This window comes from Lepidochelys kempii, chromosome 7 (genome assembly GCF_965140285.1).
Source record: "Lepidochelys kempii isolate rLepKem1 chromosome 7, rLepKem1.hap1, whole genome shotgun sequence".
NCBI classification, from domain to species: domain Eukaryota; kingdom Metazoa; phylum Chordata; order Testudines; family Cheloniidae; genus Lepidochelys; species Lepidochelys kempii.
The window spans coordinates 60,325,878-60,342,881 of NC_136386.1; positions in this window are offsets into that span (position 1 = coordinate 60,325,878).

The window sequence follows — 17,004 nt, forward strand, 5'->3', positions numbered from 1 at the left end:
AGTGGTTTGTTGCCTCGGAGTAGGGCACTCCCCTTCTGGCATGACCTAACAAGGGTTGATTAGGTCACCTTAATGCAAACAATGCATCTTCCCCCTTGAAGTAATTTTGGGCTCAGAAAATCCCTGAATCTGCAGCTGAACCCCACAGGGTTTGAGGCATTTCAGGTTTGGGGTCAGTTCACAAGCATGGTCACAACCACCCTCTGACAGTCCCATCTCAAAGTGCAAAGCTAGCAAAGAGTTGAAATCATAGAAAAATACCTGGCCCCTGCTTAGCACTGCACATATCACTGGGACAGACAACGTCGGGGAGAAAGGTTAGACTTCAGCTCTGGCAGAGTAGAGAGACTCTTCCTCTTCAAACTGCAGTTTGGGGGTTTGGTTTTCATGCACTGGCTACTCTCTCAGCAGCTGGCATATGGAGCATCAGGTGGCATGTTTGAGGATGGTCCTCAGCCCTGGCCCCTGAGAAAGCTCTGTCTCCTGCACAGACAGGCTCCGCCTTTCAAGTACTCTGCTCCCGATGGCAGTGTTCATCCCAGAGCTAGAGGCTCTTGCAGATCTGCTGGGCCCAGGCCACTGAGTGCCTTGAACATAAGGACAAGCCCTTGAGGCTAAGCTTGCATGATGTAGGATTCTAAAAGGCAAGATCAACCCCTTGAGTTCCCCGCAGAGGCCCCCAGCCAGCCTGCACAGCTTGGGAACAACTCCAGAGTGTTGCAAGGTAAAGATCCATATGAGGAGCAGCTGCCCTGTTTAGCTAGTCCCACGGAGTCACCCCAAGCAGAAGGCATCACAGGAATCTAACCTCAAGAGCCTGGGGGTGGAGCTTTCACAGCGAGTTCTTTCCTCCTATCTGTATCTCAAGCATTTGAGTTAAAAAAAACAAACTGACTAAGATCTCATTCCCCTTTTGGAGGATCAGGTCTCACTTGTGTGGAATTGGAGCTGTCATAAACCCCACTAGCTCTCCAGGCCCCCGGCAGAGCTGGCCAGCGAGCAGTACAAAAACAAATCTGGGAGAATGGACCTCCGCAGCAGGCCGCTGGGAATCAGCTGAGCGCAGTGTGAGGGAAAGTGCATCGTTCCCTCCCAAGGCCTGTAGGCTGGGGTCTGTGCCGGCTCCCCACACCCCTGCCCTTTTAGTATCCCAGGAGCACCAGCTGGGAGCAGGATCCCCTGTGTGAGGCACTGTTCAGCCAGCTGTGAAACAGGGTCCCGGTCCCAAAGAGCTTGCAGACTCCTAGGCAAGGCAGATCCAGGGACTGCTGCTGTCCCCCATGCACACCTGGGAACTGAGGGCCAAGCAGAGACAGTGACTTGGCCAAGGTCGTCTGGAGAGGTGGTGGCAGAGCGGGGGCCTAGAGCTCCGCTCTCTCATGTGCCGGGCCAGCGCTCTGCTCCCCAGCCCACCCTCTCGTGTGTGCTGGCTTCCCCCTGACGATTCAGCGTCCGACGCCCGCCCTGGAGCCATCAGAGCAGCTCCAAAGCCATCTTCCCGTGCACAGCCACCGGTCCTGTCTATTCCCCAGGCCCGAGATTCCTAGCTGCTCCAGTGGAACACAGGTGAAATCCTGCCCTGCTGCCATCCTCACAGGCCCCCTCAGGCAGGAGCTGGCATCTTGTGTGTCCAGGTTGGTACGCTGGGCCTGCACTCAGCCTGCTCCTGCCTGGCCTCTGGCTGCTGGTGCTTTTCCCCTTTGTGCACCGCTCTCCTATCAGAGCACCCCTGCCCTCTTCCAGCAGCGCGGATTGCCTTTGCTGCCTTGCAGTCACCTCCTGCAGTTACTGAGTGTGAAGGGGATCTAGGAAGGGCCAAACTCAACTCCACTGACTCGGTGGGGTTTTGCGGGAGTGGAATTGGGTTGACCTGATGTTCTCCGTAGTGTTGGCAGCTTTTGTGATTTCGTGGCAAGCCTCATGCTCATTGGTGTTTTTCTCAAGCTCCCGGATGCTTGTGACGAGTTGGGACTCTCGGTGGGCATTGAAAACACACAGCTGCTAGTAGCAGAGAAAAGCTTGAAACTGATTTGAGTGCGTGAGCTGCAGGCCACCGAGCCAGCAGCCAAATACAACTGACCCCACCTGTATTTTTACAGAACCTCCTGCTTTTCAAACCAGCCTCATGAGGTTTTGAGGCCTGGCTGTTGAATTTTGAGCACTAGCATTTGATACTGGCGTCAGTGTGGGAAGCAAGCTGGCTGGGGACACAGACTTCCTCCCCCCGCCGCCCTTCCTTCTTGCTAATTAGCATTGAGTCTAATTAGCTAAAAACCACTTGGGCATTAACACTAGTCCTGTCCCAGCCGCCTGTCCTGCCTTCCCTGCTGATGGATGCCACTGTGTGGGGCGTGTTGGGTTTCGCTGCCAGGTGGGTGCCTTTCAGCGGCTGCAATCCGCAGCTCACGTTACCCTCTGCCAAGGGGTTTGATGTGCTAACCCAGGAGGGTCCATTGTTCCCTGTCAATGGCCGACAGGAGGTGAGCCAGCTTCTCTGTTGCTTTTCATGAGCTGAAATTGCTGCCCGGGAGTGCTGGCAGGCGCTGTGCTCAGGCAGAGCAGTATCTCCTTTCGGGCTGGGGGGAGCAGCAGCCTTTGGGGACAGTGGTTCTGCTTAGCTTCCATAGAGCGTGGAGCCCCAGTGCTGTGACTAGAGGGGCCTGAGTCCAGTGCACCCTGATTGATCCATTCTTGGCCCCTTAGAGGCAGGGGCCTCATTTCAGCAGAATTGGTGGTGAGGAGGCAGTTGTCCCAGTGACTGCAATGGCCCCATGGGGGCAGAGGTAGCCAGGTGCTGAGGTGGGCAACCCTCAGGTTGCTTTGATCCCTGCCAGGGCTTGAAACAGGAGGAGGAGGTGCAGGAGGCATGAGGGTGGCATGAAGCCCTGGCACAGGATGAAATGGGCCCAAGGGGAGCAGCTGTTCTAGCTGCTATGCCCTGAGACCCATGAAAGGGGTGTGCATGAGAACGACCAGGCTGGAAATGGGGGGAGGGGGGGAAAAGCTCAGGGCTGGGACTAGGGGTTCCTGGGTTCTGCTCCTGCCTGTAGGGTGATCATGGGAAAGTCACGTTCCTGCTCCGTGCCTCAGTTTCCTCTGGGTGTAAAGCAGGGAGAACAGCCCTTCTCTCCTCCGCAGGGCTGGGCCTGAGCCTCAGGGAGTGGTTTCATCCTAATGTTCTCTGTCATGGCTGTGGGAAAAGGAAGCTGGTTTCCGTCCCTCCCCAAGGTGGGCAGCCTCTCCTTGCCAGCTGCACGCTGACGGGCCTTCCAAGCCCACTGAGTTTCACCATGCTTTCACTCGCCCTCAGGAGCCCTGCGGTGCTGCAGGGAATGCAGCTGACGTTCGCTGTGCGGGTCTGGCTGGACCCAGCCTCCCAGCAGCAGTTAGTGTGATGTATTGTGGGGGAGGCTAGGAACCAGAGACCAGGCCCCACTAGGTTAGGTGCTGCCCAATCTCCAAGCAGGGAGGCAGTCCCTGCAGGACTCCCGAGCTCTGGGCTGGCTGCACTAGGCAAAGTGGGGATGGATGCCTGTCCAAGGCCCTGAGTCCACTCTCAGCTGTGCCCTGGGCATTCACCAGTTCTAGCTAGAAGTGGGGCTCGCAGTGCCTGCTTGGGGTGCTAGCTGAGACCTGGATGAACTGCTGCCCTTTGCAATGCTTTGGGTCTGGTTAATATTGTTGGGAAAGCAAATGTGTCACAGTGGCTCTGGTCACTGAACCAGCCCTGTTGCCTCCAGCCCTGAGAGCTCACCCCCACATGGGGCTGCCCCATGCCCTAGTGGGCTCAGTCTGTTTCTCGCTGGTGCACTGCTAGGTAGCCTGGTTTGTGTCCTGGGTGTGGTTTGGGGGGCAGCAGGCAGGGGGGTTTGGTGCATTTAATAATGTACCAGGACGGGCCCTTGCCAGCAGCCCTCCTGAGCCCCAGCAGGTGGGGGTGCCGGCTGTTTGGTGGTCCTGGTGGAGCCCGCACTGCCATGCGGTGTCTCTGTGCGGTGCAGCAGGAAAGTCCACATGCTGCCTGGTTCTGGCAGGGAACAGGAGGAGGAGAACGCCATGACCCAGACGCAGCATGGCTGGAGAGGGTCATTCCCACTGGAGGCCACGGCACAGACCAGCTGCCTCCAAACAGAAAATTCAGTGGGCTGTGGCGCTGCCAGTCCTGGGCTCCTGTACCCAGGGCATCATGTTAGGGCTAGCATACAAGGTCAGGAGTGGTTCAGAGAGGCCAGTGAGACCTGAGCCTGAATTGCCCCAATGACCAAGATACCCATGTGGGGTCTGCAGGTAGAGAGCCCCTGGCGATTCCTGAGTATCCCTTCGGGCCAGGCACTGGATGGGCCTAGGAAGGCCTGACAGAGAGAAGGGTCATTGCCTTCATTTTACAGAGGGGGCAGCGAGGCCAAGGCCTAGGTGGGAATTGAACCTAACTTAACTGGAGTCCCAACTCAGCGCTTTAGCCCCAGAGCCACCCTCCTCATGTTTGTGAGGGCAGAGCAGCCCCTGCAAGCCACAGGAAGCGGCCCTGCCCCAGGCCAGGGGATTTGCCTTCCCAAGCTGAGCCAGGGAAGATGGTTCATTTTGTTGCTCCTGCCCTGTGTACTAGACCCCCTTCCAGCAGTGCTCTCCTGCACCAGAGCCCCGAGGCCTCAGAGCCACTAGCAGGGGGTGCACCCCTGGGGATCCCCGTGTGCAGCCCCCAAGCCCCAGACTGTAGGGTTCTCCCCCACCCCCCAACTTGCATCTGTCCAAGCTGGGTCCTGCTCCCTCTGCACGTGTGCGGGGCTGTCACTAGGTGGCGCCCAAGGTTTAGACATGGTTGTTGTATGGCTGTTTGGGCTGGGCAACCTGAGTGCTGTGTGGGCTGCTGCCCCATGCTGGGCTAGTGCCCCCTGCTCCAGTCACCAGCCCCAGTGACAAGCAAATAAACCCAGCCCCCTCCACTGGCCTCCTTTGTGTGCTACGCTGGGCCTTCCACAGTGTGGTGCCCTTCGCACACCACTGGGTTCACAGAGTGGATTAGGATGGCCTTGGGGGGAGATGGCACTGGCCCCGTCAAAGCTGCCTGTGGTCTTATGGCTGCTCCTGTCCCTCTATCTGCATCTGGAAAGCAATGGGGCTGAAGAGGGGGCTGAGGGTGGGGCAGAGGGATTGACTCTGGGTCCCCAGGGGTTAAACACTGGTAATAGTGGGCTCAGGAGGTAGATTGGGAAGGACTGTACTCCCCAGCTTTGACCAGGCCTTGGGCCTTTTCCTGCCTTCCCAGGAGGTGAGGTAAGGCTGGAGCCTGAGGGCGGGTGCATGGAACGTGCCCAGACTGTGGCTGGGAGGGGGCAGCGGGGCTATAACAGCAATAACCAATGCCCAGCTCCTCTCTAGCCATTTTCCATCCCAGCTCTCCCCATGTTTCAGCCAGGAGGGCAGGGGCGTAGTTCCCTGGCACAGGCAGGGAGGAGACTTGCCCAGGGTCCCCCAGCTGGGCAAGGGATAGAAGGGGAATGGCAGAGCAGCGATCCCCCTGTGTGCTGGGGAGCTCTAGGGCCCTTAACCCCCACCCCCCCCAAGTGGGGCATGTGTCTGGCACTGCGTGGGCATTCTCTGTGCTTCCCCCTTGCAGATTCTCCTCCCTCCTCAGCACAGACGGCAGGTATAGCTACCTTGAGCACATGCAGTCCATGGGACCATAGGTTAGCCTCCGTGCAAACACCCCTTGGCACAAGTCTCGGCTGAGTGGCAGAGTCCAGGTTGCCGCCCTGAGCCATGATCTGCATGGCAATCACTGGGCTAGAGCTGTAGGCGGTGGGTATGTCACTATAGGCAGTAAAGACGTAGCCCCAGGGCCCTAACCAATGCACCCCCAAAGCACTGCCTACACTGTGAACAAGGTCTGTCTTCCTAATCCCCCTCCCCTGCCAGGAGTACCCCAGGTCACCGGCTCCCTCCCCCCCTGCCAGAGCGAGCCCAGAGGATGGACCCTGGCCCTGCCAGGGCAAGGCTGGCACGGATGCAGCCTTGGGGGCACTGGTGCAGATAAGTGTAGGGAAATGGAGCCAAACGGGCCTGTGCTTGCCCAGTGTTCCTCAGCTCCAGCCCCTGCATTGCTGACTGCAAATCTCACCGCCGTAAAAGTGATACGCGGACTGGTGTGGGGGTTCCCTAGTGAGGGGAGGGGTGGGGGGCTTTGCTCCCAGCTGCTCTGCAGGGGGTACCTAGCCAGAGCCCAGGGTTCCTATTGAAACATTTCTGGTCCATTCAGCATGAATAAGGACTGGGCATAAATATATGTGCTTCCCATTATCCCCCATGGCAGAGCAATTAGGGGGCACTGGCTGGCATGGACCTGGCACTTCCCCTGTGGTGCAGGGATGGAATGGCTGCCAGGGGGTGCCACTAGCTGCTGTGCAGTGAGTTTGGCGGGCCTCAGTCCAGTCCCTGGGGGGAAGCTGCCTACAGCTCAGCAGAACCCACTGCCCCCCTCCACCCTTTGTCTGGGCTGCCTTGCTGCTGGGGCGGGGAAGGGTAGGGCAAGACTGAGGCATGCACTGGTGATGGGTATGCTTGGTGGCAGGCTGGCCTGTCCTATGAGTAAACCCTCCCAAATGGTCTGTCTGGGCCCTCTGCTGCGCCCATGGCCCTGTGCTGGGTGCCATAGGAGCAGAGGGTGCTCAGTGCTGGCATGGGGATGGGACCTTTGCCTGTTCCTATAGCCCTGGGCACGGGAAGCCAGTGCGTCCATCAAGCAAGAGCCGGAGGTGGCAGGGGGAGCAGCCCTGCTCCACTCTGCCTCTCCTGGCGTTGCCTGCAACAGCTCATCCTTTGAACCCCCCGCCACCCCCAGCACAGTTGGACCCATGTGGTGCCCATTAACCCCCCCCCCCCCTCGGGCTGTGAGCCAGTGCTCTTCTAATCGCCTTTGTCCTCTCTGCATTCACAGCCTAATAGATCACGTGAGGCTGAATTCCCGTCCTGGTGCAGCTATTGAAATACATATCAGATGGGGCAGGCTGCCTGGGCTAGCCGGACCAGCCTCTTGCTTCCAGCTGGAGCCTGTGGTTACATCCCCACACCCTGGGCTGGGGCTGGCATTCCTCTCTGCTGCCCCCGACTGCTCCCAAGTCAGGTTTGTACCATGGAGTCAAACCATGAGGCCAAACCTGGGGTTAAGGGCCCTAATTTAGACAGTGTAAAGGAGAGCCCCAGAGGCCTGATTGCCTGTGTCCAGAAGCATGGGCATTGGTTACTCCAATGAGAACCAGATGCGCCCAGAGCAGAGTTCTCCACTCTATGCCCGCTTTGCAGCTGTGGGCATGGCGACCCTTGTGAATTACCCCCTACTGCAGCCCTTGGGAGCTGGTGATGTGGGGAGCTGCCCCAGTGCCAACCCACAGGCAACTGGTGGAGCTGAGCCTTGCAGCTTCCCTTGTCTGCAGTGGGGCAGCTGCTTCCACTCCAGATGCTGTGCCCAGTGTGCAGAGATGGGGCACCGTGATAGGCCAGGCGCTGTCCCCAGCGTAGACCAGACCTAAAAGAACTGGAGCCTCAAGCCCCCTCTGGGCCGGGACAGCTTTGTCTGCAGGGTCAGGCTCCAAATGATTAAAGGCAGAGACAGGGATTTGAAAATGACCCACCTGTTCCGACTTCCCTGATAAACACCCACCAGCTCAGAGAGAAACCGGCCAGCTTTTCCAGCCGGGGGTGAGGGGAGGAAGCTTGCACAAAAATTGGCCCGATGTAGACACACCAGTGTAATCATACTGGTACAGTCCCCGGTGTGGGCCCGGTTATACTGGTATGAAAGTGCTTATGCTAGGCTCGTTACTCCCATGCGGGAAGGAGAATAAGCTCTGTTGTATAAGGCAGTGGTCTCCAAAGTTTTTGGATCACGCACTCCCACGGTGCCACCGAAGAAAGAAGGAGGGAAGACCTGCCGCAGGCGTTCCGCTGGAGGGGAAGACCTGCTGCAGGTATGCAGAGCTGCCACCCAAGAAAAGAAAAGGGCGGAGTGCTGTCTGGTGGCGCTCCTCCTGCCACGCACCCTCTGGGATCCTCTGGCGCACCCCCTGGGTGCGCCCACCCCACTTTGGAGACCACTGGTATAAGGCACCTTTCTATTGGGATCATTGAAACTATGCTAGGGGGTGCTGGTGGAATTCTAGCAGTACCCTCCCAGCCCCCCTACTTACACCGTACAAACGCAACCGGTAGGCCAGGGATTGTCTCAGCCTGGAGAGTGCAGCGGGTGCCTGGGTTTTGCTTTGTGCACAGTGTCGATGCCAGTCTCCTTGGAGTGAAGTGGGCAAAGGGCCAGGAACAAGCTGGAGCCCAGCAGTCCGGGGGCAGAATCACACGCTTTTCTGCCTCTCCAGGGGCAGCAGATGAAAATCCATTGTGAGGGAAGATTGCCAGCCATTACATAAGTAGGGCCTGGCAGACAGTGACCTGGGGGGAGGGATAGCTCAGTGGTTTGAGCATTGGCCTGCTAAAGCCAGGGTTGTGAGTCCAACCCTTGAGGGGGCCATTTAGGGATCGGGGGCAAAAATTGGGGCTCGGTCCTGCTTTGAGCAGGGGCTTAGACTAGATGACCTCCTGAGGTCCCTTCCAACTCTGGTATTCTATGATTTGATTCTATGACCTGGACGGCACACAGGAGCACAGGGTTCTGTTCCCACCTCTACCAGTGGCCTGCTGGGTGACCTTGGGCATGTCACTGCCCCTCAATGCCTCAGTTTCCCCATCTGTAAAATGGGGTTGATGCTGCTGACCTGCTGGGAGAGGCCTGGATGAAAAGTTGAGGATGATAGTGAGGGTTTAAATCACGCTGCTGAGTGTCAGGCAGGAGGGCCTCAATCCTGCAAACACATGAGCCTGACTTCAGTCCTGCTGCCTTCCCCCACATATTGTGTCCATCAGGGTCACGGCTCTCATGGTCTGAGAGCCTGGGCGCGGGAAGAGCTCGGGGGCTTCCCTTTGAAGTCTGCCTGTACCGTGTGTGTGTTTCCAACATCCACCCAGCACCGGCTGCAGAGCGAAGAGCCTCCGGCTTGTTCAGCAAGGGGAAGGGGAGATGTTTTCAAAGGCACATCAGCCAAAAAAAGAGAAAGGGGCTTCTCAGGCAGCGGCTGCTGTTTGCCCTTGTGTGTGTGTGTGTGTGTGGGATATACGGGGGGGCCCCTTCCTAAAATAGAATGCTGACAAGAGAGCGGAGGGGCGTTGGTGTCTGGCACTCGGGCTGAATATTAACCGGCTGGGAAGTGGCAGGGAAAGGGGATGCATTGTCCTTGCAAAATCCAAGGCAAAAATATCCAGGGCTGGAGGCAGCCTTCTGGGCAATGCAGACCCAGTTATCCCTGGCCACAGTGGCTTGTGCCCAGCACCCCTGAACCTGCCTCCAGGACCCTCCTCAGCCCTGAGGGGCCAGCCTGGCCCCCAGCACATGCTCTTTCTCGTTGTAAAAGCACCATATTTAGTGCTTGTGATCAGAGAGGGCAGCAGCCGATGCAGGGAAATCAACTGCCAGTGTCTGAAATTCAGCTAGAGAGAAAAATCAGGAGTTCCGGCAAGGAGCGTGGGCACAGCCGGTGGGGGAAAGACCAGGGCGGGATTTGGCAGCAAGAGACAGCCAAGCCCTGGCCCACCCTCTTCCCCAGGCCACAGCTGGCTCGAGGCAGTGGAACAAGGTCCGTCCGGGACACTCCCGGCTGGCTCTGTGTGAGGGCCCACCAGAGGCCATGCCAGTGAGGGAGGCAGTGGGGTTACGATCGTTACTGATTATGGTTCATTACTAATAATTATTAACCATGGCTGATTCCTGGGTATTAGCCCTTTTTTGTGTTGTTAATCACTAATATACTCTGCCCCCCAGCGTCCTGCCCCTGGATGCTCTGTGGACGGGGGCTCAGCCTGGGTTGTTCTCCCTGCCTGCAGTGAAGTGGTGGCAGGTGTCTAGGTTCACCTCGTAGCTCAGGCCAGGTGGGCAAAGCCGCTGCCACAGGTGTGAGGCTCCCGAAGCAGCCTGGCCCCTGTCAGGGGCCAATCCAAGCTCCATTAGCAGGAACTCAGGTAGAGGTAACAAAAGATGGAGGTGAGGGCAGCCTCAAGCCCCTGTGCCAGGCTGGCTTGCAGCCCAGGATCACAGCCAGGGTAGAGGGACCTCTGCAGACCAGAGCCTGGGGCCCAAGCCCTGGGCACTGCAGGGAAGCCAGCTGGGATAGGGCTTGGACTAGCAGGTGCCCTGTGCATTTGGTAGGCTGGGCCAGCTGGCAGTGCCAATGCCCCCTCGTTCCCTGAGTCACTGCCCCTCCCCATCTATGGGATCTGCCCACTGGGGGTCACAGTCACCCCAGTCCCATTGACGTCAGAGCCTGAGGACCATAATCCTGCCCCCAGCAAGTCCTGGCTGAGCTGCCCCATCTGCCTCGCAGCGAGCAGCTGGCATGGCAGGATTGTCAGGGTAGCCCCTGGCTGGGTCTCCCCGAAACACCCTGAGGAAAAGGGCACCCGGTGCTCTGCTGCCACCTGGCGGGCCAGGCAAGCTGCGTCTGTTGCCAGCCCTGCCCATGCCAGGCCCGCCCGCCCTGCTCTGCACAGCGCCGGCACCATGGCGGATTTGATTAGCGCGCAGCCCCGTTCTCACCCCCCTCCCCGCCTCCGCTGGCCCAGAGACGAATCGATTTGTATTGGCATTCAGGGCCGCCCCCGAGGGAGCTCTCTTCTCAGCGCCTGGGACAAAAGGCCCATGAAAGGGGGCGGGGCGCTCCCGGCACAAAGCCCCTCACAAGAGAGCCGGAGCCCTGGCGGCTCTGCTTTGATGGCTCCCCTCCCCAGCCAAAGGTCAAACTAATAAATGTAGGGCCCTTGGCAGCGCTCGGGGCACACAAAGGAGAGGGAGCGCTGCAGTGGGGCCGGGCGGCCCCTCGGAGCGTGATAAACGCCTCTGGCAAAGGGCAAGCAGCATGGGGCCTGCGCCAAGAAAGGGCCTTTGAGCAGCGCAGTGCAGACAGCCCCTCCGCTCCCTGGCCTCTCCCGGCCCGGCAGCTGCTTCCCAGGCAGGGAACGCGAGCGGGAGCCCTTCCAGCCCCGGGGCTGCCAGCTAAGGTGCCCGCTGCATGGGCAGCAGCTGCACGCTGGGCTTGGCTGGCTGGGTGGCATGTTGGCATGGGAGCCTTTGGCCTCGCATTGTACTGGCACACCCGTGTAACCAATAAACCTGCTGCCCTCCCAGCACTGCCAGTGTCCCCCTCCCCTCCCAGTGTGCCCTGTACATCCTCCTCCCCCCAGGCTAGGGTTCCTGGGTTTGACACCCAGGGGGCCGTCCTGCTCCACTTCAGTCAGAGCCCAACTCCCCTTGGCTCCACAGAGCCAGGACTTCACTGCAGTCACAGGGCTGTGGCTGCTGTGAAGCAGTTTTAGCACGTGATGCTACCCCATTGCCCTCAATCCCACTGCCCCACAGCCCCAGTTACACACTGCTCCCAGCCTGGCCCCCAGCCCCTCACCACATTTACACACTGCCCCACCCCACCCCTATTCACAGACACTGTCCCCCCTGCCTCACCCCCATTCAAATACACAGCCTCCCAGCCTCACCCCACTATTACACACTGCTCCCAGCCTGGCCCCCAGCCCCTCACCACCTTTACACACTGCCCCCCACTGTTACACACTGCCCCACCCCACTCCTATTCACAGACACTGCCCCCCTGCCTCACCCCCATTCAAATACACAGCCTCCCAGCCTCACCCCACTATTACACACTGCCCCCGGCCTGGCCCCCAGCCCCTCACCACCTTTACACACTGCCCCACCCCACTCCTATTCACAGACACTGCCCCCCTGCCTCACCCCCATTCAAATACACAGCCTCCCAGCCTCACTCCACTATTACACACTGCCCCCCGCCTGGCCCCCAGCCCCTCACCACCTTTACACACTGCCCCCCACTGTTACACACTGCCCCACCCCACTCCTATTCACAGACACTGCCCCCCTGCCCCAGCCCCATTCAAATACACAGCCTCCCAGCCCCACCCCGCTGCTACACAGTGCCCCCAGCCCCACCCCTATTCGTAGACACTGTTGCTGCCCCAGGGCACAGGTCCCTTCTCCATGCCAGAGCAGGGTTCAGCAGGGTTGTGGTATGGGAAAGGCCCCTCTTTGCGGTGGCTTGATGGGGCAGTTTGGGCCGCTGGAGCAGGAACAGTGCCAACCCTGCCCCCTTGATTAATGGCCGAACATGGCCGTGTTGGTCCGGCCCATCCCCCGTGGAGCAGCACAGGGGCCTTTCACACAACAAATGAGGCGAGTAATTGCCGAGCTGTTCCCAGCGGAGCTTTGTGGGGCGCCTCCCCTTGGAGAGCCGGCCTGGGCTCAGGCCCCGGCAGCTGCACACCAGCCACTGGCTCACATGCTACTGGGACCCCCAGCGGGACTCAGAGTTTGGTCCCAGAGCCAGGGGACAGGGGGCTGCAGGATCTAACCCTAACCCATCCGCCTTGTGCAGGGTGATTGTCCCGGGGTGGGAGAGGCAGGGGGTCCTGAGGAGCAGGGCTGAGATGGTTGCTTCACTGTGGGGATGAATGCCGAGCCTCAGGGCTTGTCTACACCAACAGCACTGCAGCAGGGCTGTATGCTGATGGGAGAGCTTCTCCCGCCGGCATAGGTACGCCCCCTCCCCGAGAGGCGGTGGCCATGTCGACAGGAGAAGCACTGTCTGCCCTGGGGGCTAGGTCGGTATAACTGCATTGCTCATGTGGGGGGGGGGGTGTGGATTGTCTACATCCCTGAGTGGTGTAGCCCTACTGCCGTAAGTTCCTAGTGCAGACCAAGCCTCAATGAAAGGAAAGAGAGGGACTTAGCTAGAAACTCTCAAGCCAGGCCAAGACCACAGCCAGCCTCCCCGCAGAGCACGGCATAGTGACCTGCAGGGCCCGCAAGGACTGGCTTTGGGGAAAAGGGGGATGAGCAAAGCAAAGCAAATCTGTGGCTGCAATGGTGTATTTGGAGTGTAGACTGAGGAGACTGTAGCAGTGACATCAGGGCACATACAGGGCTGGGGTCAGGCGCTCGTGGACCTGCGGCGAGCATCCTGCAGGCTGGACAGGCTCTGAGGCAGCCACAGTGCTACTGGGCGAGGCCACAAGGGGGCACTGTTGTCTTTTGAGAACTTCAGAGAGCAGCCCAGCGCTTGTTTCAACCCCAGCCCTGAGCAAGCAGTCACAAGGCCGCTTCCCTTGATCTAGTCTGGCCTGCCTGACAGCGGGTTATCTATGCAGGAGAGACTTAGACAGCCCACAGCCACTGCCTGAGCAGCAGGGGGCTTTCCTCAGCCCCGCATCTAAGTCTGAGTCCTGGGACAATTCTTGCTTGCTTGCTTTCTCCCTCCAGACGCTCTGTCCTCCTAGGCTGTGAAGCTGCAAAAGAACAATTCAAGTTCTTCTGCACAGTGGCTGCAGCAGTGAGCCATACTGGGATGTCACAAATGGATTGCTTTCATTTGGGTGAGGGGGAAAATGTCCTTTGCTCTTGTTTCCTCTAGCCTGGCTTGAACTTGCTTCTAGATTGGCCAGGCCAGATGCTCTTGAATGTAAAGCAGCCCAGGTGAAAGCAGCCTTGCCTATCCTTATCTGGGACAGAAAGTCACTCAACTAAAAAAGGTGGAACTAGACTAATTTGTTGTTCCAAGATGGGTACAAAAGAGGAGCCGATATTTCTATGCTGTAAGGATGTCTGTCTGCCTAGCTGTCTGTCTATCTAGTCGCCATGTGTCAAAGTAAATTCATGCTATAGTGAAAACTCAATTCTGGCAGCCCAAAAGCGTTGAGCCCTAGGGGGCTGCAATCTGAGCTTTGCTGGCCAGGGGAGGTGGCAGGGCTCTGATCCTTAGATATCCTTGGGGGAGCCCTGTGCCACCTATATGCTTCCCCAGGGCAACGTGGAGCAACTCAAGGTTGCTCTAACTTATGCCAGCCGCATTGGCCCTGGTATGCATGCCCCATCCGTTAGGCATGCCTGTGACCTGCCCCCTGCTCAGGAGCAGGGGGAGAGATCTTAGAGCTGTCCTAGCTGGGGCTTTTCTCCTAGTGCTGCTCTGGTGGTGCCATGGGGCCAGAGCATGGGCCAGCATCTGGCACCCAGTCTGAGGAGACAGAGAGACAGCAGGGGGAAGGGCACTTGGCAGCAATGGAGGGAGGGGAGCTGGCACCTGCTTCTCCTTGCCAGCAGTGTGATCTCCTAGACCCTCCTCTGCAGTCTAATCTGCTCGAGGTTTGTCTGGGCTCTTTGGGAGCCATCTCAGGCCCTGGCTAGCCAAAGGCTCCAGCCTCACCTCCCAGGCTGCCTTCCTTTCCCGGCTCCTGTTCTGTGCACGTGGGCTGGGCTTGCACGTTTCGGGGCTGTGTGTGTTCAACGCTGTGTGTGTTCAACGCTGGTGTCTCTGCATGTGTGAGTCCGTGTGCCTGGCCAGCTATCTCTGCAAAGCCTTCGAGGGTGAAAGTGCAGCTGGCTCTGGGGAGCTGTGGCCATTCAACAGGCGAGGAGCTGCCCGGGTGGTTCAGTGTAGGGGCCACGTCTAGGGTAGGGTCCATGAAGTGCAGGAAGGAGAGAGGAGCCCGCCTGGAGCTCAAGGCCAGCTCGGGGCAATGGCTCTGAACATCAGGCAGTGACTGGCCCGTTGAGAGGCCTGTTCCAGGTCAGAGCCTCCGGAACTGGCAGAGCGTGTCCTGGGTCACCGTGGAGCCTAGGGAACCAAGAGAAGCTAGGATCTAAGGTTCAGCTGAAACAATGTTCATAGTGCGAGAAGAGGCAGTGCGTGAATGGGAGGTGGAAAGCTCCTGTGTCAACTCAGCAGAGATCAGAGCCCTGAAGCACACACACACCCATCCTCCTGCCCCCCCCCCCCCCCCGCCAGGTTGCAGAGGCCACGTAGCACCACAATGGCACTTTTCAATACCATGTTTCCCTCTGGAAACCCCTCCTGTAACCTTCTAGGGCCCCCCCTCCTCAGCCTGTGGCATTGCTGGGCTCCTTCGGGATTTCCTTAGCACAGCAGGAGGTGCCAGGGGAGCACCCAGGCAGGGGGAGAATTTTAGAGAGGGAAGTTGCAACTGATTTCTGGTCAGAAAACTACCCCCAGCACAGAGAACAGGGCATTCAGCAGCCAACTGTGTGTGACACCTTTTTGGTACATCACTTCCATTCCCAGTGCCTCCAATCCCCACCTGTGTGAAGTGAGAATAGCCCCTTTCTCCTCTTCCCTGTCAAGTTCATCAGGGCGCTCCCTGGGGCAGGGACTGGCTCCAATTACTTTCAGGGACAGCACCTGGCTCGCTGGAGTCCACATCCCCTTGGGGTTCCGTAAACTGTACGAGTCACAACAGATTCGCAGATTACTGCTTGTATTACTGCAGTGCCTCCCCAGGCGTAGACCAGACACTGAACAAAACGGCGGTCTTTGCACCAAAAAGCTGACAATATTTATTAGAATCTATTAATTATTATTATAGAATTGGCTGGGGCATGTTGTGGCAGCTGCTCATTTACAATTGCCATTCTACAGGCCCTTTCCCTAGCTCCAGAATTTGTAGACTGGGAATTCTCTCAACCGGGTGTAAAACTGTCAGATGTGCGAAAGGGCCAGATTTTCAAAGGCCCCATAAAATGCAGCAAGGCAGCTGGTGGGATTTTCAAATGGGAGTTAGGCACCTAGACACGTCTGAGAACCCTACCAGGCACCTATAAGCATCTTTAGGCACCTACATGGAAAATTCTGGAACACAGGAGCCCAAGTCTCATTGAAGGTCAATTGAACTGAGACTTCTAAGTGCCTAATTCACATCTGAAGATGGCCCCTAGGCCCTTTTGAAAGTGGTACTCTGGGTTGTTGCTCAAGGGTGAATTTTTTCTGTCAAGTTTTTGCAAAAATAATACAAAAGGTGACGGGGGGAAATAAAACACATGCCTTTGCCCTTGAGAAATAATGACTGGCTTCGTGCATCCATCTGTCTCCCATGGCGGCTCCCGATCACTGCCCTGACAAAGTCCAGTCCTCTGCTATCTCAGTCAGCCCCTCATCTCATCCTGTTCACAAACTTATCCGGCTTCATCTTCAAACGAGTTTGGTTTCTTGCCCCCACTGCTCCTGTTGGGAGGCTGTTCCAGAACTTCACCCTCTGATGCTTAGAAACCTTCTTCTCATTTCCAGCCGCAATTTGTTCATGGCTAGTTTCTCCCTATTTGTTCTTGTGCCCACACCGTCCTTTAGCTTCAGTAGCTCATCCCCCTCCCTGGTGTTTACCCCGATGGATTTGTAGAGAGCAGTCAGAGCCCTTCTCAGCCTGCATTTTGCTAGGCTCAACAAACCGAGCTCTTGTAATTTCCTCTCATAAGACAGGCCCTTTGTTCCCCTGATCATTCTAGTAGTTCTTCTCTGCACCTGTTCCAGTTTGGATTTGTCTGTCTTGAACATGGCTGACCCAAACTGTACACAGGATTCCAGATGAGGCCTCCCCAGTGCCTTGTACAGTGGCATTAATACTTCCCTCTTTCTGCTGGAAGTGCCTTGCCTGATACGTCCTGGGATTGCACTTGCCTTTTTCACAGATCCTTATAGTCATCTTATGATCGACCTTCACACCCAGGTCTATCTCCTCCTCTGTCCACCTCAAACCCCTCATCCCTGGCCCCACCCCTGAGCCCACTTCCCCAGCCAGAGCCCGCACCCCCTCCCATACTCTGAACCCCTCAGCCCCAGCCCGGAGCCCCCTCCTGCACTCCAAACCCCTCATCCCTGGGGTGGTTCCCGGCCAATGGGAGTTCGGAGCTGGTGCTCAGGGTGGGGGCAGCGTGCAGAGTCCCCCCCACCTAGGAGCTGGACCTGCTGGCTGCTTCCGGGGTGCAGCGTGAAGCCAGGACAGGTAGGGACTAGCCTGCCTTAGCCCCGCAGCACTGCCAACTGGACTTTTGACGGCCTGGTCAGCGGTACTGTCCGCAGCTGTAAGGGTCCCTTT